This window comes from Desmodus rotundus, chromosome 1 (assembly GCF_022682495.2).
Source record: "Desmodus rotundus isolate HL8 chromosome 1, HLdesRot8A.1, whole genome shotgun sequence".
Taxonomy (NCBI): Eukaryota; Metazoa; Chordata; class Mammalia; order Chiroptera; family Phyllostomidae; genus Desmodus; species Desmodus rotundus.
In genome coordinates, this window is record NC_071387.1 from 188,627,274 (window position 1) to 188,652,723 (window position 25,450).

At 39.3% G+C, this 25,450-nt stretch overlaps 1 pseudogene; it reads left to right on the plus strand.

Annotated features, from left to right (window-relative positions):
• Positions 1 to 711: 711 nt before the first annotated feature.
• LOC128780214 (ATP synthase membrane subunit K, mitochondrial pseudogene) overlaps positions 712 to 25,450 on the plus strand; it is a 41,754-nt pseudogene continuing 17,015 nt past the window's right edge.

Here is a 25,450-nt window from a genome sequence, read left to right on the forward strand (position 1 = left end):
CATACATTTTTCTATTAGACTCTGAGAGCCTAGTTAAAACATATTTAATTTAGTTGCTTACTCATATTTGTAGTACTGGTCTTAAGTTGAGATTTAATTATAGAAGTCCTGATACTAAGTTTATCTCATTGGAGTCCATTTTATTATTCTTATGCAGCAAATTTCAAAAAGTTAACTTAAAGGAAAAAACCCCCAGAACATTCTCATATAAACTGTTTCCCAGTGGATCGATCCACTTTAAAATCTACTAAACAGCCTGATGAGGCAAATATTTTTCCTTATTCAGGCCAGGCAGCTAGGTGCACATTTTCAAAGTAATGATTACCAAGATGTGGGCCTCATTAAATACTGTCAATTCCACAAAATTACATTGTAGGGTGTTCTAGACATTTTAAATCTGGACAAAATATGAGGCAGGGGACATTGCCTAGAAATTTAGCAAAGAGAGTCTTGCCTTTGCCACTGGAGTGGGGGAGGAAACGTTATGTACCACAGCCTTGTGCTACAGCTGTTCCCAGATTCTTGGGTGGCAGTTGCAAATAGGAATGCTTTCCCCATAAATGTCTAACTGCAAGCTTATGGCCCTTTCTTTAAGAACCAGACTTCATCCCAGTTGCTCACTCTTAAGAAAGGATTGCAGTAGGTGGATGCAAACTTGAGAATCAAAATAGAAATTGTTCTTTCTGATAAAGAGAATAGCTCCCAAACATCATGACGGTAAGAGGGCCTGACTGTGCTTGAGTCTCAGCTCTCTCACTGACTCATGTTGGCAAATCTCTACGCTCCCTGGGACTCGTTTCCTCCAGTGTAAAATGATGACCCCTGTGGCCCATTCTATGTCAATTCTCAATCCTCCTCATGTCTAATTTCGTTGTTCAAAGCCAGCTTCTGAGTTCTTCACTTAAGGCTAAGGTTATACCAGAAGTCATTATTTTATTTTGCTAAATTCAGTGTCAAAGTCCTTTCCTGGTGAATAAATAAATAACTGAGTGGAGTGAATAAATGAGTGGAGTATAAACAACGACACATGTAGGGGAATGAGAAGGCTGGACATGTGTTCATTCATTGTTAGAATGACTAATAACCTAGATTACCATAAGATGTGTCAGATATATCAGTGGAGTGAATGGAAAGCATGTCTTCTAGGAAAAAAAAATAATCTCCCCATTTAAGGTCAATGATTTCTGTGGGGCAGATTGTTTGCTGCTTTCTTTCTGTTTTATATATACAGAAAGAGCAAGCTATACTTTCACATAAAATTCATTCACAAAACAAAATGAATGAATTCTGAGAAGTGTGACAGAGGAATTTAACTTTCTGCAGTAGGATACACCTGGTGAAAATTTCCGTCAATTTTTAGAGATGAATCACCCCTTGCAATCACAACGATATAGTCTAGAAAGAACAAATCCTGGCAAAACCTGGTTTTGTACCCTCGAAAGAAGGGGGTCATGTCTTTCTTGTTTTACTTTACATTCCTAGAACTTAGTTTGGTGTATGGCATATACTAAGTGCTTGGCAATGGGGACTTCTATGCTGGCTCTCCTGGTTCAGGACATTTTTGGAAGCAAAACTGAAGTAGAGCTGTGTGCTAGGATCTCTCCTTTTGCAATACAACCCCAAGGCATTAAGAATGAAGCAGAAAGAACAGAAAGCAAATTGAAGGTAGTGCGTTCACTTGCTGAGCCAGTGGCAGATGCCAAGAAGGACACTCTGGTTCCCAGCACAGAATGGCAGCCAAATGGGCCATGTAGAGCTCCTGAGTCTCAGAATCACCCTTCATTGGAGAAGAATTTGTTTGCCAGCTCCTATTTATGTCTCCTCTCAACTTACCATGTGAGGCCCTGACACCCACAAACCTGAGTGTTGTTACCTGGCTCTGCTGGGTAGCTGCTGGACAAGCCACACTGCATTGTGCCATCTAAGACCAGAAGTGGTACAAATAGGTAGAACCTGTGGCTAAGCCAGGTTGAGCTTCATCCCTGAAGCAGCTCTTTCTTCAGAAGCATCATAGAGGTCGTGCCAAAGGCCAATGCCCTCAGGGCACCCAGCCCACCAGACTTGGAGGGTTGGTGGGTCTGTGTACTGAGCAAATGGCTAAGTTGCAGGAGAGAGGCAAAGCTAACTAAATCTGGAGAGGTGACAAGTTGAGTCATGGACCATGTGGCATTTTAGAAAGTCATTTGACCCCAATCTTAGTTTCTTCAGCTCTAAAATAGTGATCATATGTATGTCTTCATATGTCATAAGAGTATCATGAGGATAAAATGAGAGACACCACTTCAGTCTTCCAAACCCTCTCCTTCATCTCTTGCATATGTCCCCATTAATCTTTTATGCAGGAAAAATGCACCCACGCACCACCTCCCTGTCTAACACTAGGTGCTGCTAAAAAAAAGTCACATAGCCAATTAAATGGGTGTCACCAAACTCAAGTAGGCCTCCCATATGCACCCAGACAGGGATCAAACCCACAACTTAGGTATGTGCCCTGAACAGGGATCCAACCTGCAGCCTCTGGGAAATGGGACAATGCTTCAACAAACTGAGCTACTGGCCAGGGAGCAAAGGAGCAAGTCAAAATGTTGGTATAGGTATTGAGAAACTGAATAACTGTAGCAACTAAGTGAAAAATCCTTTTCTAATTCTTACTTTAAACATAACTGAAAGAGAACCTAATCATTTCCTCAACCAATAGGTTATTCAAAATTATTTTTGATAATCAAACTCTCATTTTTGCCATATAACTCAGAAGATATCTAAGAAATTGGATGGTATTACTGGAACAAAAGTCCTTCCATTCTCATCTAGTTATTTCAGTGAAAAGGTTTCTCAGGGATTCTATTAATAAAAGTAAAAAGTAGAGAAAGTATAGATATAGAACTCTTTCTCATTCTCACAAAAAATAATGTTGAACAATGGATACTTAAACTCTTTAGGGAAAACGTCTCCATTAATCTTATCAACAGATACATTTTCAGTATCTTTTATATGTTTAACTATTATCATCAAATTTTATAATACATTATATTGTTTTCACCATTTTTATGCAAATATTAATTGTGAAAATTCATTTAAAAGAAAAATATTTAATACTTAGAAGTTTATAGTCTCAGGACTTACTTAAAATTGAATATCAAAGTTCATATTTTAGTGCAAAGATTGCTCAAAAAATATTACCAAGCATAAATGTGTATTATGATAAAATTCTGTAGAAGAAATCAAATGGAAATAAGATTACAAGGGGAAAATACTGGCACAGAATTTCCAAATTGTTCATGAATATTTTAAGTGAATTGTTGAATATTAGATTGTGATTGTATGTTGATTCCACTAGGTATATTTTAAAGGGCCATATAGTAGTTTTATCTTAAAATTTCAATAATTACAACATGCCTGCGATATTGTGATTTATAATTAGAAATATGTATTTTGTCCTGGTTCTGGCACAGAGCTCCTAAAATTCTTGGAATTTCCTCAGTGAGAGAGTGATAGAGGTGTCTTTTGTTAGGTTAAAGATGTGGCTTTTGGACCCCACTAAGGATGGGCACTGGTTACCAGGAGAACCAACCAGGTGACTAGAAGGTTGAAGTCTCAGCCTCAGCCCTGACCTCCTGGGAGGGAAGAAAGGCTAGAGATTGAGATCAATCGCCAATGGCCAATGATTTAATCAATCATGTTTAAGTAATTAAGGCTCCACAAAACCCAAAAGGACAGGGTTTAAAGAGCTGCCACGTTGGTTAACACATGGAGATTTGGGTGGAATGGCCTATTTTTAGAGGGCATGGAAGCTCCAAAGTCTTTCCCATATACCTTGCCCTATGCATTTCTTCAACCAGGCTGTTTCTGAATTTTATCTTTTTATAATAAACTGGTTGATCTAGTGCGTAAAATGTTTCTCCGAGTTCTGTTAACAAATTAATTGAACCCAAAGAGGAAGTCAGGGGAACTTCTGATTTAGAACTAGTCACTCAAAAGCACAGGTGACAACCTGGACTTGTGATTGGCATTGGAAGGGGGTTGGCATGTAGTATTGTTGGAATGAGTCCTTAACCTGTGGGATCTGATGCTAACGCCAGGTACATAGTGTCAGAATTCGGATGAATTGTAGGACACTCTGCTGGTGTCTGAGAATTGCATGTTGGTTTGGAGGAATCCCATGGACACACACAGGTTAAAATTGGTGCAAAACCCAAAAGAATGCCAAAATATTTTTTCCTGAAATTACTCAAAATTATGATGGAAAATATTGTCAACATACAACTGTGCTGGGGGTTCACCATTGCCCAAAACTCTTCAGAGCTTCTATGAGCACACAAAGTTTGGGGATCACAGCTCTACACGGGCTCCCTCTACTTGTTCATCTCCCATGGCCCACTCTACCACCCACTCCAGTCTGGACTACCTCACCGCCAACAAAGCCACTTTTGCTCAAGTCGCCAATGTTGGGCACATTATTGATCCAACGCACATTAGTTATATTGAATTAAAAGCCCACCCAAGTCAAGCATGACCTCATCTTAAGTAATATCTTCGACAACACTATTTCCAAATAAGGTTATATTCTAAGACACTGAGGGTTAGGACTTCAACATATTTGAGGGGAGATAGGGCACAATGCCATCCAAACAGTGACCAAGTCTCATAGTTTTCTCTGTTAAACCCTGAAAACCCACTCACTTCTTCTGATTCTCCAGATTTTCCTCCTACTTCCATGGCCCCTCAGCCTGCCTCCGCTGCTGACTCCTCTCCTGCTACTTGACCCCTCAATGTTGGAGCACCAAAACCTCCATTCTGAGCACACATCTCCCTCTGCAATCTCTCCTTGTCAGAGCCATCATGCCCAACACCCTGCCATCCCCAAACTGCCAGTTATCTATTATTCTGACCTCTTCTCTGAGCCCCAATTCAAGTATCCACCTGTCTACTAAAATAACCACTTAGTAACCTCATAGACATTTCCCAATTTAAATTCCCCATCCCCACTCTCCATCTGCCCTCCCTCCAGTTCTATCTCCGTAAATGACACCCAGATCCCCCCAAGTTGCTCTTGTCAATAAGTTGATAATCATCTTGGAGATCTCCTCCTTAAAATATACCTAGAATCAACAGAGCATTCTCAGTTTCCCTTGATAATGCCCTAAGCCAAGCCACCATCATTATTCTCCTAAAAACATTGCACTTTTGGCAAAACCCAAAATTCAAAGATTTTAAGGTCCCACATGTCATAATCAATTATTTAGGAAATTGCACCTGTGTGGGACTTCACTCTTAATTACTTTATTAAAGCACAGACATCATGAAATCAGAAGTTTCCTTGTAGATTTTCATCCAGTAGACAAGAGAGCCCCATTTATTGCACTTGTATGGTCTCATAGCTCACTAACCAATTTTGTATCTATTCGAATTTTTTCCTGCATTCCTTTGGCTTTCTCATTATATAAATCTCCTTCATGAATTTTTCTTTGAATCAGCCTTGTGATCCTGCTGGTTCCCTCATTAATTAACAAGAATACAACTTTTTACTTTGCTCATCCTAGAATTGAAGGAGGATAATGTTTTAAACTGTCCAAAAACCAGCCTTTGCTTTAGAGGTGGTCCATGATGTCTGAGTGGCCTCCTGTGCTGGAACCAATTAAACTGTGACATCCAAGGAGCGCTCCTCAGCGGCTCGTCTTTCCTGAGCCCACGGGGTCACTGTCCAGGGGCACTAGAACTTCACTTCTGCACACTGTTTCTCCTCTTTTTCTCTGTAATTTTAATTGGAAAAGTTTATTTTAAAATATCTATTTAAAAGCATAGGTTCCTTTCTCCTATTTCACCAGAAATGGCACTTCAGAAGCTCTCAATGAGCAATACTTGCTTTGAGACATTCTTTTAATTTGAAAAAGTTGTCTAAGGAGATATAATTACCACTAAGGGAAAAAGCTCCAGTATCTTCAGTACCACATTTTTAGTATTTGTTCTTATAAATAACAAATTATGTCACTCAAAATAAATGAACATAATAAATAACTATTAAAAGCAAAATGGAAATTTTTCAACATAATTTTGGTATAAAAATATCTCTGATTAATGTATAAAAGCAATTAAGGCAATAACTTTATGTGTTTTTTTTTTAAATTTTACTTTACATGAAGTTCTTAAGAACTGAGACCCTCTATGTTAATATAACCTGGTTATTCCAGCTAATTCATGCCTTGGAATGTAAGACTCTAAAACAGTAATTAACTTAACCATTTGCTTCAGGAAATTCTTACAAGCCAATTTATCAAGGCAAACAGTTTGTTCCTGTGGGCAAACAGCTCTCCAATCAGAACAGCGATTTGCTCACCTACGCAAACAGCTTGCTCAGCAAAACCTTGCTTTGCAAGCTCACCAGACCTATTATTTTTACTTCATGGGCCTTAGCCAATCCTACTCAGTCTCTGCTTTGAAAGACTCATCTTAAACACTTGGCCCAGACCTCAAAACCCTATTTTTAAAAAATAGATACATAACCCTTCCCTAGCTTCTTCCTGTTAAAATAAGGTGATAATCTTTGCTGCAGAAAGTTTAGTAAATTCAGCTTTGCTAGTCAAAAAGCCTTTGGGCAGGAGTCAGTCAATATGCTATAATCAAAGAATTATTTAGTACATACTGAAAAAGCTACTGTTATAACAAGCTTTAAGATAGCTTTCAAATTATTCTGCAGTATTCATTGGCTTATACCAAATACTGCATGTTAAAGATAGAGTTAGACCTTTGTAGATACTTGCAGCTTACAGATAACATTATAGAAACACAATCCAAACTGTACTGGGCAAGTGGTGTATCTTCCTCGTTCTTCTGTATGACTGTGCTATGGCGCCCACAGAGAAGGTGAAACCATGAGTCAGTTTTGAAATTGTTGGGCACTCCATCTTACCCACTCGACACTGTTCAGAATTCATTCCCGGCAAATTTTTGGAATAAACAGTTTGTCTTTGAAATTCCCATTTTCTTTTCTATAGTTTTTCTTCTATGCACTCTTTCAGGAAACCAAAACCTTCCCGCAGGCCCCTTGCTTCTATTGCTCACAGGCCTGGACCTTAGCAGTCATTCGCACCTTGCTAAGACTGGGTTTCCAGTCTTCCCCACCTCCCCTCATCTCCTGCCCTAAAATCCCATCATTCACTTGTATTGTCTCCTCCATTATACTTTCTCCCGAGGTATTTTCATTTGAAATCTTTTTTTCCCCTATCGATAAGATGAAAGGGAAGAAAAGATCCCTATCCATAGCTGGGATAAATTTCAGAATACTAAGAAAATGTTGTCAGGACCAGAAAACTCCTCACACTTATTCCATTTAATGGGTCCTTGCAGTCTGTGGGAAAGCCCAGTTATACGGACACTAAGGTAATTGAGATTACTGTAGTGAAATGGGCAAACCAATAAGAAGAATAAGCAAAGACACTATAGGAAGCAACTGGATAAACCCAGCTCTGACATTCTGGAGGACAACTGGCCCAGACACACCAACAATTCAGTTTCATGAAAGAAGAGGACTGACTATTCCAGGTCAGAGATCAACCACTCTATTCGACAAAGCCCAGGTCATGAATATTTTAGACTGTGCGCCATATGGCCTCTGCCACAACTACTCAGCCTGTGTAGGGTGAAAGCGGCCATAGACAGAACTTAAATCAATGAGTGTCGGTTCCCATAAAACTTTATTTACAAAAACAGGCAGCCTGATAGATTTGTCCTGCAGCCCTTATTCTCGGTGGCAGGCTTAATGTAACAACAAGATGCTATCTATGGTCCTGGTGTAGGTTTTACTTGGTACAAACCACCTGTAGAGACATGTGGGGTACAATTGAAGCAATGCATTATGATTTGGACATGAGAGAGGATAGCTTTGTGTACACAGAAGAACAGAAAATGTTCACTGACAAAAGGAGATCACTCACTGCTCAGACAGGTCTACTATTTCATTCGTTAAGAAATGTGTACAAATAAAAATTTAAAGCTGTATCTTGAAAGTGCTATTAGTGTTAAGAGTATAGTGTTTTAACTTTCTTATCTTTTACTTCTAAATTTTTTACAATTTATATTCATCGATTTTGTAATAGTGAAAGTTCATTTTTATTTTAAAAATGCAAAAACAATTACTCAAAATTTTCAAAAATTAGTATGTTCTTTGGGTGACTAAAATGAAGAAAGCCTTAAAATTTCATCTTTTATTTTTCATATAATTTATGGTAAATATATAAATAAGCTAATTTCATTTTAAAACACATTTTGTAGAATGAACTAAAACAAAAGTGATTCCGCAAATCTCCAATTGTTTTAGACTTTTTTCTAATTTTTGGTGGGTTTTGGAACTGTCTTCAACAGAATAAGAAATAGACTGCACACAAATTTGTGACCTATAAATCACATTTATTATTGCCCACAGGAAATTTCATACTTCATGTATGCAATGAGTTATGGGTAGCAATAAATGTGTGTCATTAAAAATATATATATCGCTATTAACTCTGGATTTTACATTTTATTAAAGGAATTCTGTAATGCATTTCTAAGTGGTTGTCATGTAACATATCTGAGACTAAATTTATACACGGTAACTATTTTTCAATAAGGTGTATTATTTTACTCAATTATTTTATTTTATTCTGTTTTATTTCTTTTATTCTCCTGATATTTAAGTGTAGTGGCGGATTTATCGGGGACACGGATTCATCGGGCAGGCTTCAGTAGCAGCTTCCCCAGCATCCCTGACCTTCCTCCACATATTTCCTTGGTTTTCAGGAACTAGCAGGCTTGCTTTACTGTGAGTTAGAGAGTATGTAACTGTGTTTCCCTGGGCTCATTATTCCATTTTTTATTTTTTTATTTTACTTTGATTTTCTTCCTATAATAAATTTAAGACTGTAGTTGGAAAACTCGTACAGGCACATTTGCTCGGGGCCAGGTATTCCACAGAAATATGTAGTGGAGAGTTAGAAGAAGTCCCTGGGTCAGATGATGATAACTCCTGTGCAGGTGCTAAGGGTCCTGGGGCGTGGAATCGTGGCTTCCACACCAACACACTTAGTGTTCTTTGATAACATATTAGACCTCTGTGAACTTCCCATTTCCTCTTTGAAAATGACGGCATTTGGATGACTTTTCCTCGAAAGGCCCCTTTAGAGCTGATACGCCATGGCTTGCTAATTGTGTATCTCATTCATTCCGCTTTCACTTTTCCATTTTTCCATTACAGCTGAAAGAACAAACACTGCAGCAAACACTGGGCAGCTGGCCTCTCCTCTCCCAGTGCCAGGGCCCTCCTGTCATCCCCCATTTGCCCAAAGCCACTCCTCCCAAACCTGCTATCCTTTTGTCCTGAGCAGCCAGGGCCTGCTTTGCTCTTGCTGGCTCTCCAGGGCCCACCCAGTCCCTGCATTTGTACCCCTCTATGCACACAACAGTTTTGAAATGACTGTAGCTTTCCCTCCCTCCACCCTCTCCTGAAAAGTCTATACTTCTTTGAACTCAGGCTAAGGTCAGACACCCTTGGAAGGGCAGCAGGTTGTGGTTCTGAATCCTGATTTTCAGACTCTGAAGCTCATGCTGTTAAGCTCCACACAATGAGATCACCATACTGCTGAATTCTTCAGTTCTTCTCCCAATTTTCTCTTTTGCAGCCTGCACTCCTCTTTCTGATTTGCCCCTTTGACATCTTAGCCGTGAGCAGCCCACATCTAGCTGTTTGACACTTGGAGCAGGTCATTTTTTAATGCCCCTCTCCCTTCATATACCACAGACATTTTTTAGTACTTTTAGGAAAAATCGCAATATGAAACCAATAATAACAAAGTCCAGAAAAGAAAGAGACAGTAAAATTTTTATTTAATAACATTTTGCATATAAAATTCATGCCAAAAATGAAAATCATGAAAAAAATAAAATAAGTATTTCAGTACAAAATGGGAAAAAGTTCAGTGTTTTGGATTGAATTGGGCTGCCCCCCAAATTTGTCCAAGTCCTAACCCGTGGATCAGGGTCTTTGAAGAGGTAATTAAGTGATCAAGATGGAAGCTCCTGGACTAAACCGGTGGTCTCTAACCCCAATAACAAGGGTCTCATCAGAAGAGGAGAAAGACACAGACACAGGGCAGAGGCCGTGAGGAGGAGGAGGTGGGAATTAGGATTGCCAGCAGCTGCGAGGATCTAGGAGAGAGACGTGGAGCAGATTCGATCTCAGGGCCTCCAAAAGGAACAAACCAACCTACCAACACCTTGATCTCAGATTTCTGGCCCCCAGAATTGTGAGAAAACATATTTCTGTTGTTTTAAACCACCCACTTTGAGGTAGGAAACTGACACAGTAATGCATTAGCACTTTTATTACAAAAATGTATTTTCTGAAAAAGAACAAGAGTTTTATCTACATTTGGTCTATCAGAGTAATGAATAAATAGTGTAACTGTCTATTTTCTAACCGTACCTTTGCCAAGTTCTCAATGACTTCATCAACACTGACCTGTATGTATTCATATTCATTACACAAGCACAATTGCATTTGCCCGCCTACTCTCAATCACAGTTGATTGAGTCGCACTTTTTATTTCTTTTATTTTAGGAGAGTTTCTTTCACATGAAGTTGCAGACCTACAGTAGTTGGAAAATAGTCTTAACTTCAAGACTAAGTTTGGTAGAGAGTCATAAAAATCTGTTATAATAAATTCCAGGAATCACAATACTACCCACGTCTTTGTTATGCCTTCTAGTGGCTTTAAAACTTCTTCCCTCATTGAGAAATTATAAAGAGACAAAAACTTCAAGTGGCCACGTAGGGAGACTGAGTTAAAGTAACTGCAGTTTTGTCTGACAGCCACAGCGCCATCACTGCTTCCTTTGCATCTACTCTTTAAACACAGGACTGTGTAGTATCAGAAGGGTGGAAGACACCAACTTCACACAACTCAAGAGCTCCAGCAATTCTGAAACTTGTCTCTGAAAGGAACGTGATTAGCTGAGCCTGTCTGTGGCACAGGCTGACTGTATAACTGTGAATTCCCCAATTAACTTCCGTAGAATACATTTTTCATTAAAGGATACAGAATTTAAATGCACTAATTGGAAGCTCACACATCTATTTTTTCAAAACCAATAATATGCAGCAAATGTTTAGATCTTACGCAAACACTACATTGCGGGGAAGGAATAGTTGATGATTACTGAGGGTTTGGAATTGGCGATGCATGCCGATAATAGAGAGACCAACTTTTAGTCCAATGTTATTCCTGTTTACCTGTGCTCTAAAAACAGTGCACCCCCCTTACTGCCTGCACAGAGGGTGGACCTCTCTCACCATCTTGCCTCCTGCATTCTACTGTCATGAAGGAGCAGAAAAAGGAGAAGGATGTTGTACTCATTTACACAGGGATGCCCCGATTCACAGGCTCCTCTGCTCAGACCCCGTGCCACGTTAGATCATGGAAAAGCTTCATCTCTGGGTTATATCAGGTCGTCCCTGCTAGAAATGCTGTCTCTTTGGCCTCGGACACAGTACACCCTTCCCCAGGTTCCCTCTTTGGGGAAGGCCATCTAGTTCACTCTGCAGTAATATGGTCCCAGTGAAAACCAAACAGAAGACAGACACTGTGGCCCTGATTCATGCTGTTGTGATCGACATGCAATAAATTGCAATAAAGACAATGCTGTGATGTCCAAAATGGAAAAAAAAATAAGGATATATAAAACTAGAAAGAAAAAAATAGCATTAATATGAAGACCAAAGAGTAAATAAAAACCAGAGACTGAAGAATGCTTGCCAGAGTGTAAATATCATGCCCTTTAATATAACTGTCAACTTCAAAATAGATGGTTATCGAAAGGCCAGTGTGGTGCACAACTGTATTCTCTGCGTTAGAGACGTTTCATTTGGCAGTGAGAGGGGCTGTTTGTCACTGTGTACAAGACTGAATTAGACTGACACCACAAGCAAATACATGGCACTTGGGAGGGCGCTTTAAAATAAATATATGTTATATATTTACATAAACATGTTATATAGTTACATAAATAACTATATGTTATTTTGAATAGGTAGCCTTCATTTTAATATATGATTATTTCATATTCTATATGATCAGTGAAGAAACCTGTATTGCTATTTTAAACAAAGAACTATTATCAAACATATTTAATAAGGATCCAGCTCAATACTTCTTCCCAGCGGTAATCAATATTTTTAAACCATTTTTTATAGTGACTGGTACCTCATAGGAAGAGAAAATATGGCTGAATTTTCCAAACACATGAATTTCACACATACTGCATTTTTGTAAGTAGACTTTATCTAGAAATCACTTTATATTCACAGAATAGAAGCAGAATGAAAAGCTTGGAGATCTGAATGGCTTTCTATCACAATAGAACTGGAAGGGGCAACTTAAACAGGAAATGTGTTAAGGAGTAAATTGCAAGCAAGTCTTGGAGTGGGGGTGAGCGGCATCTTTGGATCCCTCTGTGAGCTGAGGAGGTCCACTGCGGCAGCTGGAGGGGGGAGGGGGGCTGGATGTTTGTAAATGCAATCAACGAAAAGTACCGCACACACACAAAACACTAATTTTCACCAGTGGGTCCCCTGCTCTGTGTGCATATGTGTAGACAATTTATTATTGTCGTCACTATATATAACTCCAGCCTCTGAGCTGGAAGAACAGCTGTTTCCCACCAACAATGTGCCTCTGAGGAGTCCCTAAGCAAGTCTCTGAGCAAAGCAAAGCAATCAAGGCTGATTAAAAGGATAGCATTAAACAGCAGTCAAGGCAAGGCGAAGGGGGAGAAGGAAGGAGAGACTATTATCCCCAAATCAAACTTGCACATCCACAGGTATCACTAAACCTGTAATCACACTGATAGCTGTTTACAGTCATGATTACTTATTCTAATGAGGAAATTAAAAAGTCCTTTGTTATGCCACACATCTAGTTATGCAGGTATAAATCATGTCATGTTCCCGGTACACAGAGTGTGAGGTTCATTCTCACGTAATCTGTACAAAGCTTTACAAACACAGCAGGCGCTAAAAATCCAAATTATCGATGTCCTCTCTAAAATCCGTTGCCTTGGGAGGTTATGGACTTATTCCAAGGATGCACTGCAGAACTTTTGAGCTTCTCTTTGGGGGAGTTTACCAGCCTTTGCATAGTTTGTCTCTCTCTCATACACACACAAATCTGCACGCACACTTGCAAATATACACACATATACATGAGAGCCAGCTGATTACAATATCGTCCTTCTAGTTTGGGGGAGGGTACTTTTTTACTGAATATATATATATTTATAAATATCTATATTATACATCATATAATATGCATATACATATTATCCCAGTTTCCCATCATCACTCAATAGTAGTTCACTCCAGTTTCTGCAAGAATAATCCTCCTGATATTTAGCTGGTATTGTAAGTATAGGATCACAGAGATTAAAGACAGATTTCTCTGCTTCCCACCCAGCTAGCTAGATGTGGTCATATGGCCAGATTCTGCCCAGTGTTTTATTAGTGGAGATAATGTGGGCAACTTCCAGGTGAGTGCCTTAAAGGCAAGTGGTACAGTCTACCTTCTCTCCTCCTCCTTCATTACTGGATGCTGAGCCATCTTGGAACAGCCAGTGGTATTATAGGGACAGCAAATCAACAAATAGAAAGAGCCTGGGCCCCTAGAGACTGGAGAATGGAGCCACAGCCCATATTCTTAAGAGAGAAAATTCTGAGGGATGGGGGGAAAATGCAGACAATTGTAACTGAATAAAAATTTAAAAAAATTTTTTTTAAAAAGAGAGAAAATTCAACTATTTTGTCTTAGATGTTGCTACTTTGGACCCGAGTAATTTAAGGACAAATTAGTAAAGACAAACTCCTAACTAATAGAGTCGTTTAAACATTTTTTTAATCTATCCTCACAGTGAAACAACCTGCCACTATGATCACCAACCTTCCGAAGGATCTACACAAAGCAACTCTCCAAGAGGAGCTGCAGAATATGGCTCGCCCACTGAACTGCGCTGTCGGGCCGTCATCGTGTGGAAAGGTGCATGTCAGTATGTGTTTAAAAAGAATTAGTTGCATTACTTTTTAATTGTAGAAGGGTTATTATGTAATTGCACCTCTGAGCACACGAAAGGCAGCGGTGTCATGCGTGTGTGATCATACCTGCTTTAGAACACCTGTCATCACCTGATGAGCTAGGGAGCAGTTCAACTCATCTCCACTAGATTGGTAAAGAAGGAATTTCACAACTTTCTTCACAACCACGTCAAGTCTCTTAAATGTTTCATCAGAATGTATCAAGCCTGCCTATACTGCTAAACCTGCTAGACGGTAAGATCTTTATCTTCTCATAAGTGATTTTGATTGTTTATCGTATCTTCTTCTAGCCAGCTGTTTAATCAGTTGAAAGTGAAATTCCAGTTTCCAGGAAGAATTTACTATTTGAAAATCTGGAAAGCCCAGCTGCAGGGCTGATATTAAGGGAGTCATCAGTGATCGGCCCTGGCCAGGAGTTGATAGCATCTGTTCCAGAATTAAGTATTGATTGGTGTCCTTGCTGGGCAATGTTAGATATTTTGAGCGCCTCCTATATCTGTAGCTGCCCATGGGGGACGTTGCTCCTGTCCCAGCCACTGAAGAAGTAGAGTGAATGACCACAAGCCCTCAGAAGAATATTCCACTCCTACATTAGGTAACAAACGTGGGAGAGAAGCAGGCTGGGTAAGGTTATATCATCTATCAAACTAAGAGTCACTCAGGTAGGAGTCAGCTGTCGAACAGGCATTGATTAGAGAGGAATTGCCTGTCAACCCAGAAGATGATTAGGGCTAAACTATAAGTAGTTTTCTGAGGTAGAAATAGCCTAGGAGAAAAGGTACAGGTTCGCAATGGAGAAAAAGAATTGGTGGATAAAAGAGGGAGAGCAAACCAGAAGCCAGAACACAAAGATCAAATCGGGGAGTTGGTTGCAAACATTTCCAGGTCTGGGTTTTCAGAATCCCATGGGAACCAGCAAGAGGCCACTCAGCACATGTCTTAGGCTCTTTCCTCCTCCTTTTTCTCCTTCATTAATTTTGAAGGTCCTTCCTTTCTCCGGGCCCGCTGCATCATGAATTAACATTCTCTGGGAGTAGGGACCAAGGGAAACTATCAGACAATAATAGGAGTTTGGTGGTATTTTTATTTGTTTTGTTTTTATAACTTTGGAGGTTTTACTTACTTATTTTTGTTCATTTATTTTGTGGCATCATGAAAACTGAGCATAAGTTCCAGATATTTTTTGTTGTCTTTATTTACACATTTTAGGGTGGAGACTTTCAGAGATATACAAAAGTAGAGAACATAGCATGATAGAGTTCCAATTTCAGTAGTTTTGCTTCATCTATAACCACCACCACCCCTCCTGTGCCTGGATAATTTTAAAGCAAATCTTAGGCAGTGATATAACTTCATACAGAAATATTTCAGTGTATCAGTCTAATAAAAAACTAGAAAGTAAATTTTAGCTTACAGTGAGACTATTTCTTATGTTCCTTGCAAAAAGCACTGTTTGGGTCCTACTCACCAAGAAGACAAATTATTAATGTACTTTTCTGCCTTGCTTACTCTTTTCTGCCTCCTGAATAAATTCCATCATGATAAATTACTTAACTTTCCTCCTGTCGATCCTGGAAATTATACTGGTTGCTCAAATGACATTAAGAAAGAATAATGCTACATCAGTACCTTTAACAATATATGGAGTTCTCCTTCATGCTGTTTTAAAAAATGTAAATTCTTACACTGTATAAATCAGAGGTCCAAAATTTCACTTTAGTGGGGCTAGGTCAAGTCCTCTGCCATTATCCAGACCCCTTCAGGATGTGTAAATGCCAATATGAATCTCCACGTCCATTCTCTGTCCGCTAGTCCTTCCTGCATATAGCTTTCAGGGTCGTGGGGCTAAGATGCCACGTTCTTCATGCCACTGCTTCCCCTCAAGGGCCCACACAGCTCTCTGTTGCCTAACAGTGTTCCATCTGACTGCTTTTATGATGGAATTTTCACCGTTTGTGACTTCTGTTCTTCCAAGAGCTTCTTCTCTCCAAGAAGGGCAAGCTCTTAAATTCACTAGTCACACAGTTTTCACTTCTTTCGCCTTTGAGAAATTTCACTATCATAATGCAATTTTCTTCTTTGGGTGCAATTTTTTTCTGTTTCCATTTCGGTGCAACTTCTCCATTTGGATGAGGTCACATAGCAAGACAAAAAAAAATACCTAAATCAAGTTTTTAAATAAGGAATCTCTCAGGTCAATTGTTCTTTTAGGTCATAAACCAAAACATGGGTACTGTCACATTAAAAGTCTTAATCTGAGTGGATTTCAGATTTTTAGATTGGATTTCAGAAAAATGTAATACCTATATTATTTGCTAACCTTTTTATAGCAAGCTTTTACCTTATAGAATTGTAATTTGTAAGATATGATTTGACATATAAATTTACATTATACCATGTAGTGACAGTTTATGGAATAATGGAGTGCTATGTGGAATGGGCCTTAGGCTCGTCATTCATTCATTCAGCAAACTCTTACTGAGCACCTGTTGTATTCTAAGCATTAAGGCCTCATTGAGGTCTTGTTAAGGTCCTAAGGAGACATCAGTAAACTAACAAGACTAAATTTATATATTCATGTAATTAAAATTCTAAAGGAGAACCCTGAACACAAATAAGTAAGGAAATAAGTGCATAATGTAATCTCAGGGACCAATAAGTGTTATGAATCAAAATAATCCAAGATTAAAGGAAAGAAATTAATACAGGAAATAGCCATTTTAGCTAAGGGGGTTAAATAACATTGGAGAAGAGACCTACAAAAACCCTTAGGAGCAAGCTCTTAAAAGGCAGTTTTAGGAGAGTGTTCCAGTGGCAGGGGAGAAGAAGTACAGATCCCTGGGTGTATGCAGAGACCAGCATGAGAGCCAGAGCAGACAGAGGGGAATAATCAGAGGAGAAAAATGGTCAGCGATGAGATCACTGAGGTGGGCAGGGGCCCGATCATGTAGGAGTCTGTGGCCATATTGAGGTATTAGGGTTTTGTTGTATGTGTGATGGAAAGCCATGGATCAGGTTGGAAATATACTGACTTATACTTTAAAGGTACACTCTGTGGGAGTTATGGAGATAGAGTGGGAAGACAATGGTGACTTGGGCTAGGGTGGAAGAAGAAAGGGAAAGTGATAAGAATTGGGGTTGGATTCATATATGTTTTTCAAATAGGCCTTAGTGATGGATAAGCAATGGAAAATAAGGAATTGGCTGTCCAGTCTTAGATTTTTGACACGGATAACTGGAGGAGGAATGGTTTGGAGAAGGTGGAATCAATTTTGATTTAGAAATGTTAAGACTGAGATACCTTTCAGACCTCAAGGAGAAGACGTTGGTACAGCGGTTGATTGTAAAAGTCTGGAGCCCAAGAGAGAGTTTGGAGAGAGGCATAACTGCTGGGACATCCTATTGTAGAGGTATTTAAAGCTGAGATTTGATGAGATCAGTTAGAGAGAGGAATTTTGAGAACTGAGCTGTGGGACACTGCAACATTAAGAGAAGGGGAGAGATAATGGATTCATCAAGAGACTGAAAGAAACCAATGAGGTAAGTGGAAAACAAGAAGAATGCTAAGTCATGCAAGGCAAATAAAGTACTTCAAGAAAGATAGAATGGCTGTGTGAATGATCAGATAAAATGAGTATCAAGAATTGTACATTGGATCTGTCAAGATGGAAGTCATTAGTGAGTTTAACATTAGAATTTTTGGTGGGTGGGGTAAGGGAATAAGCCTCTGTAGAGGGGATTAAAAAAAGAAAATTTGAGGCACAGAATTAGATATAGGAAATATAGACAACTCTTGAATTTTGTCTAAAGGCTGAACAGAGAAGTGAGGCAGTCCCTGGAGATTCTAAGATCAAGGAAGTATTTTTTTAACTTCTAATACATTGTAGCCTTTGTGTGTATGGCTTATGTGGATCCAGTGAAGAGGCACCAACTGACCGTGTAGGAAAGGAAAGCCGTATCTACAGGGGTAAAGTCCTTGAGTCAGGAGTTAGAATAGGATCCAAGCACAAGAAGACAGGTTGGCCTGAGATAGGAAAAGGTCCCTTCCATCATGTCAACAGGACAATAGGCAGAATAGAAGTGTTTAGATGCTGTTCAGTTGATAGACTTGCTGGAGCAAAATGAGGTTGTTCTCTGCTGATAACTTCTATTTTCTAAGTGAAACAAGGGGTAAGATAATCAGAGAAGAGAGGAGAAAGAGAATTCATTGGTTAAGAAAATGTAGCATATTTCAAGGCAGTTCTGAGGTCCCACTGGAGATTCCGTGGTCATGTATTTTTTCCAGCAGCAGTCAGCTGTGAGGAATAAGTGTCAGGAGCTGAGCTTAACTAAAGCTGGGGTTTTATTGTCAAGTACAAAGGTGGCGCAGGGAATGAGGGTATTTGTAAGGGAGTCACTGTAGTGGATAGAATGTAGATGCTGCATAAGGAGGAAAGTATGGACACTGGAAAAATGACAGGCAGTAAAAGAGGTAGACCAATTGATTAGAGGTCTTTGTAGAGCAGAAGAGTTGTTGGATTGGAAGTTCTTGGGTCAACGAGCTAGGAAGTTAGGAGGTAGTGTCAGAGTATGAGAGTCTGGAAATCAGGGGGATGATGGTTGTTCAGGTGCTAATTAGGACAAGACCTAGAGTATAACCATTTCCTAGAGCAGAGCTATGTAATATGATAACCACTAGCCATATGTGGCTACTGGAGCCTGAAATAGGGCTAGTTCAAAATGAGATATGCTGCAAGTATAAAATACACATTAAGTTTCAAAGACTCAACATAAAAACAAAACATGTATTAATATTTTTATATTCATCATATGTTGAAGGATAATATTTTGGATTTGAGGGGCAAAGAAAATATGTCACTAAAATTAATTTCACCCATTTCTTTTTACTTTTTTTACTTTTAAATGTGACAGTAGTCAACATTTAAAATTGCAAAATGGCCTGCATTTGTGGCTCATATTTTATTTCTACTGACTACAGTAGACTGACTCTAGTGGAGTGGCTCTAGTGGGGTTGGGGAAAAGATCTCTCTGAAAGTGAGGTGAAGGCAATGAGGTGCCAAGTTTTGGGTGGATAATGCAAATGAATGTCAAGATCATCAGGAGGAGATTTGGAGAAAAAGGCCATAAACCAGGAAATAAACACCTGAATGAATGAGGATATAACCAGGTTGATGGTAGATGACTACAACGAGGAAGAGTATCAGCTGGTGGATCCTCATGAGAGGTTTAGGGACTTGTGAGGGGAAAGAGCAGACACAGTGTCTACAAGTAGCAGTGAGGAGCAAAGTGTCTTCCACTCCACCTCCATGCCATGTGGTAGTGGGATGTGTAAGAAAAACAGCACCATATGGGTAGTTTATAGTGGAATCAGAGTCTGCAGGGAATGGATGTCAATTAGATCAAGAAAGGCCAAAGGTTGTGCAGAGAAGAGGTTAAAAATATGGGATTTTGCGGATGGTAGACTATTAATTATTTCCAGTGGGCAGAAGATTGAGAGAACCATATGATTGGTTGGCTTTGGGGGAAGTATGGGAATTAGTGTCCTGGGAAACTTGGTTCTCTGGTGACTTGGAAAGTATGATAATTAGACCATATATTCTCATCAAGTACATGGATAATCTGGTCTTATTCTCAGCTCCCTCTTAGGCTAGGTCTCTTGGCATTCATAGAGGTGGCAGACTGGTGCCCCTGTGTGAAAGATACCATTGTGCTTTTACCATGAACACAAGCAATTTAAGATGTGGTGGAGGCCAAATACACAGAGAATACTAGCCCCCAGGCTGTATTTTAAGAGGTACTGTTCAGGTGGTTTCTTACGTATCTGCCTTGTATAGTGGGCTGAATAGTGTCTACCTGGCCCAAATGCACGCCCATCAGAGCTTCAGAAGGTAACCTTACTTGGAAAAAGGGTATTTGCAGATGTCACTAGCTAAATCAGGAGATAAAACCATCCTAGACTTTGGGCGGGCTCCAAGTCCAAAGGCTGCTATCTTTTATAAGATGAGAGGACACAGAGACACGGAAGGCGGTGTGAAGATGGCAGCAGAGACTGGAGTAATGTATCCACCACCTGAAACACACCGAGGACCGCCGGCAGACACGAGAAGCTGGGAGAGAGGCATGGACAGTTTCTCCCTCAGATACTCCAGAAGAAAGCAGAGCTGCTGACATCTTGATTTTGGAATTCTGACCTCCTGAACTGTGAAAGAACAAATTTCTATTATTTTAACCATCCAGTTTGTGGTAAGTTGTTCCTGCCGTCGTGAGACACTAATACACTTGGAGAAAGGGACCAGGGCTTCAGAATTATATTCTACCTGAGAGCCATGGCGTACTAGACATGTTGTCAGCAGGTAATAAACGTATTTTGAATTAACCCAACCACTTCTAAAGTCTGCAAGCAAAAATTCCTCATACCGTTAAGCTGTCCACAAAAACAAAAATTCAGAGCTATTTAAAGTCATTTTGTCACTCTAATACATATTACGTGAGTGACATAAAAGTTGAGCAACATTGTTTGAGCCACCTGGACACATGAAAATAAATCCCTCAATTTACCCTATTCCTCCCCGTTAATGTTTGTAGGGCTAGGAAGCCTGCATATATTCTTCTAAATGGCTCTTCCATTGAAGTCAAGTCCTCTTATTACCCTGAGAAAAGCAAGTTCAGGGATTTCATTCAGGTTCTGAAAAATGTGAACTTCTATCCACCCAAGCATTTTCACAGAATCTTTTTGTGCTTCAAAATAGGAGAAGAACACAGCTACAGTTGTGGTACTAAGTTTGGTATTAACAAAGTTATTTTCTATCAAATGACCCCCCTGAATCTTACTTCTTGGATTAGGAAATAGCAGTAGTTGTAGGTTGACAGTGGACTATGTTGTCTTGAATTAAAGTGGCATATTTTTTACCAAAAAATTTTTCACTAATAGGATTTTAATGTTATGAACAAATTATTTGGATTTTTGTTTAATTGGCTGTCTAACCAGGTTCTCTCCCCACTGTAGTAAGGCATAAAAGGAAATATAAGGTACTCTTGTAGGTGGTGAGGGAGACCTGGAGAACATCAGTCATTGCTTAACCTAAAAGGGCTTTGGGGAAAATAAGGTTGGACTGCTTAAAGGGCATGAGATGAAGAATGTTTCAGCCCTGAAGTGGAGGCAGAAGCTGGGGTGGAGGAAAAGCCACTATTCTTCCCCCAGCCTTATCCAAGCATGAGTGTGGACATATTCTCTCCATCCGAGCAAGTCTTGTATCTTTCACCTTGAGGACAGAGGAAAAATTAAAAGAAGGAAAAGGTGTTAGAATCAGAGAACAGTAGGAGTGGAAAATAGGAGGCTAGAGAGAGGAAGAGATGAGATTTACTTTTGACTGAAGTAAAACAGTATAATAGAAGCTGCCGAAAGAGAGCCCTGCAGAGTCTTATTTCCCCCTCCCTGTCTCCACCCCAAATGCTGGTGAATGGGCAACCTGAGGGGCTGGGGGAAGGGGGCCGGAGGCAATGCAGACGGGCCTGCATGACCCCGTTCCCAAGAACGTGTCCTATAAACTGGCCCTAATTGGAACAGCAGAAATCCTTTTCTTCCTCTTTTCAGATTTATGATGCTTGGGATAGAAAGAAGTCCACAGGTGATGCTGATTAAATTGACTTTATAATATATTTATTTCTCTAACTTCTGTTCTAAGCCTTTTTTTTTGCAGTTTTCTCTACTAACATATCTATTATCTGTATTTCTAGAATTGTTAAAGTTGGTATTTAACTAGCTGTTAATAAAGGAAGAGGAACAAAGGGAACTAGACACTGAGCTAATAAACTGGGGGGCATACGCCTGTTTGCTTCCCCAGGAAGCTACAGCTTTTCTTTTCGCACTCTAGGGGATCACAGCATTGTGCTCCGCCTTAGGGATTAACACTCCTCCCTTTCCCTCTTCAGTACCAGATTGTTGGGCCTGGGGGGAGGGGGCGCAAGGGGAGGTGCTGGACCAAAGAGGCCTGTCAGTTTAACTAGGGGGTGGACCCATCAAAACCCATGAAAGCTTGGGAAGTTCATTTGTCATTTTGAAGACACCTGGTCTGTCCCAAAACCAAGCTAATATAATACCATGGGAACAAAGAGCCACCCCTCCCTCTTGCCCAAGTGACCTGTACTTGTCCCATTTACTTGCACATTCTCTCAACATAACCAGGTGGCCTTAGCAGCCATGAGGCCCATGGCCATGGCTGTGGCAACTCTACACGCCATAGGGGAGCCTAAAATACCGCAGCACAGCAATGGACTGACGCAGGAAACAATGCCAGCTGCCTGACTGCTGGACTGAACTGTATTTTAAAATGAAGCGAAAACTCTGGACATTGGTTTTTGCTTTGGTCTTGCTGAGGACAAGGTTGGACTTTTTCCATGGTGAGACAGAGGGGGATGGGACATTGGAAACCCAGGGGTCAGTTTCTATTTCCACACAAATAACCATTTACCACACTTCCATCCCTTGTGTGTGGGTCCTCGGAATGCTTCCCTCACGATATCATAAAAGAGCCTAATTCCCACCTACAACAGAACGAAAATACAGTTATACATTAACATGAGAAATAGCTCTGCAAAGTAGTAAGTTTTGGAAGATATATGAAGTGCTTATTTCAGTGATGATACCATTGCTTAAAATATTTGGAGGGCTCCTTTCATGATATTGCTTTCAGACCCTATGTCAAATCCTTTAGAAACTGCTCCGTGTGCCATAGAACTTTAACCTGTGAGTACTGATGAGTTTTCTGGATAAAGTCATCAGTCACTCAGAAAGAACAATGGAATTTGAAGTGAGTGGTCAGATTAGATGATATTTTTGTACAAAAAAAACAAGTTTGTAGAGCATATGCCACCTAATGGAAAATTCGTATTATTGGCATAACTGCTTTGGAAAACAACTGATCAATTTCTGTTAAAGCTGAAGATACATGGATCTACTCCAGCAGCACATTGCTACAGAACTCTCAGTTGCAAACACAGGGACTATTTACAAGGAATGATGTATACCGCACTGTTTATAGCGCTGGAAAGCTATAATTTATACAATGTAATACTATAGTAGCCAAAACAAGGATGAATCTTAAAAACATAATTTTTAACAAAAAAAAGTTTCAGATGGATATATATAATAGGCTAAAATTTATATAAAAATTTAAAAATCTGCAAAGCAACTATAAATTGTTTATGAATACATACGTATTAACGAAAGTACAAAACAACCCTGGGGAAGGTAAACAGCACATTTAGAAGAGTACTTAACTGGAGAGGGAGGAAGGATTATGGGACTGAGAAGGCATGCATAATATACCAGCGCCATCAGCTTTTATTTCTTAAGGGAAAAAAGGAAAGGGAAATTTGAGTAAAAATGGGGGGAAAAACCCTACGATTTACAAATGGGTTGCTGATTGTTTAAAATATTTCATTTAGGGGAAAAACAAAGCCAATCAGTGGGACACTTCGGTTTTTTGAGTTGAAGCAATCAGAGACTTTCCTATTTCTAAGACACATAATATTTGGCCCTTGCTGGAAAAGTTCTACAGAATCAAGGACACTGACAGCAACAAAATAACTCAGCATTTTCCTCACTTACTATTAATTAAGTATACAGTACTTTTTCCAGGTTTTAGATATCTTAGATTTTGTAGCATAGATTCAGCATATTTTTCCAAGTCTGCCTGCCTTGATAGGGCTGAACACGGCAGAGTGATCATGCTTCCACAAGAAAAATAAACATCTACACAGTCTTTGAAAATGTTTAAATATTTGTGTGTATACACATATACATACAATAGGTGTATATAAATATATATATTTTTATTTATCTTATTATTTTCTTCTTTAAGAACCATTCTCAAATGACACATATTTTGAAGGAAATCCTCTTTCCTGGTAGAAGAGAGAGAGGTGAAAGTCTCCAAGCATTCCTGTCAAAGAACCGTGCTCTCTCGTAACGCCTTACCATTTACTTTTATATGGGGTGCACACTGGAACTTAGACCCAAAAGTTAGGTACTGTTGTACATTCTATGCATTGATCAGCAACCATGGGGCCCCTTTTCCTGCCTAAGGACTCCCCAGATTGCTAACAATCAACCTCACACATGAGTTTTCATATCTGTAGTTCAGGGAAACTTAGGGCAACCTGTATGTTTCTATGTTGCCCTGTAAAAGAAGAATTTAATTTTAGGAAATGGCCTATTTTCTTTTTTCCCCTTCTCTATCTTCCTTCCTTCCTCCCTTCCATCCTTCCTTCCTTTCTAATGAAAAGTGAAGTAAAACGTCTCCAGAATTTTAAAGTCTTATACTAGAAAACCTGATTAAAAATAAGGAAATATATTTTGACACAATTTAGGTCATAAAAGAGAAATCACCTTTCAAATCATCACCTATTCAAAAGCTACAAATTAAAAAACAGGCATAAATCTTATAAGGCAAATATGTTGATCTACAGAATTCCGTACAATTCATAAATATGCAAAGAGCATTGAATTTGATAAATCAGAGTTAAACAATACACTGCCTAATCAGACATTCTGTTGATTGGAAGAAATGTGCTTTACCTTGTTTTTGCGGGAGGTGAATGCCTCTACGTTTGCACTTAGCCAATTATAGAAATTTGTTTGGGTTAAAAAATGAATTCTAAGCTATTTCCCCTAAATAATTGTATTAGAAAGTAAGAAGCTCAGCAGTTACTTTTTTCTATCATCTATTTTACTTCTACTGAAGCTTCTTTTCCCACTCCTCTCTTCAAAGTGAGAAGAATGCTCACCATTTTATCTGCAAGGAAATCCAGAATCAAAGCATAAGAAACCCTTTTGTTTTTAAGCTTCAGAGTGATCAACTCTCTTTGGCAATTACACAGGTCACTACAATGGGAAATGCAAAAACCTAGGGACTCACTGAAGCTTAATTACTCTCCATATTTACTCTGATCCTTCCTTAGCAGCCTACATCTCTGCCTTAATTCATAGCTAATAGAGGTCACAGTCAGGGTTAATAGCCTGCAGCTCAAAATTCATTAAGTCATTCACTGATCATTAAAACACCCTGAAAGAGCTTTGTGTTGGAGTCTTAATAGCAGCAATATATGGAGACTTGCTATCCTCAAATACTAATGATGTTCTTTTATGAACAGCAAGGAAGTGTGTATATCTGATGTCTATCATTAATCCTGATTACCAGTTTCATTCTCATACAATGAATTCAAAGAGAAAATTTTAAGAAAACTTCCAGAAAGATGAGATTTTATGTGTTAGAACTTTCTGACTCAGAAGCCACCGTCACAGTTTGGGGAGTCAGTAAGTTCTCTTGGTGCTGA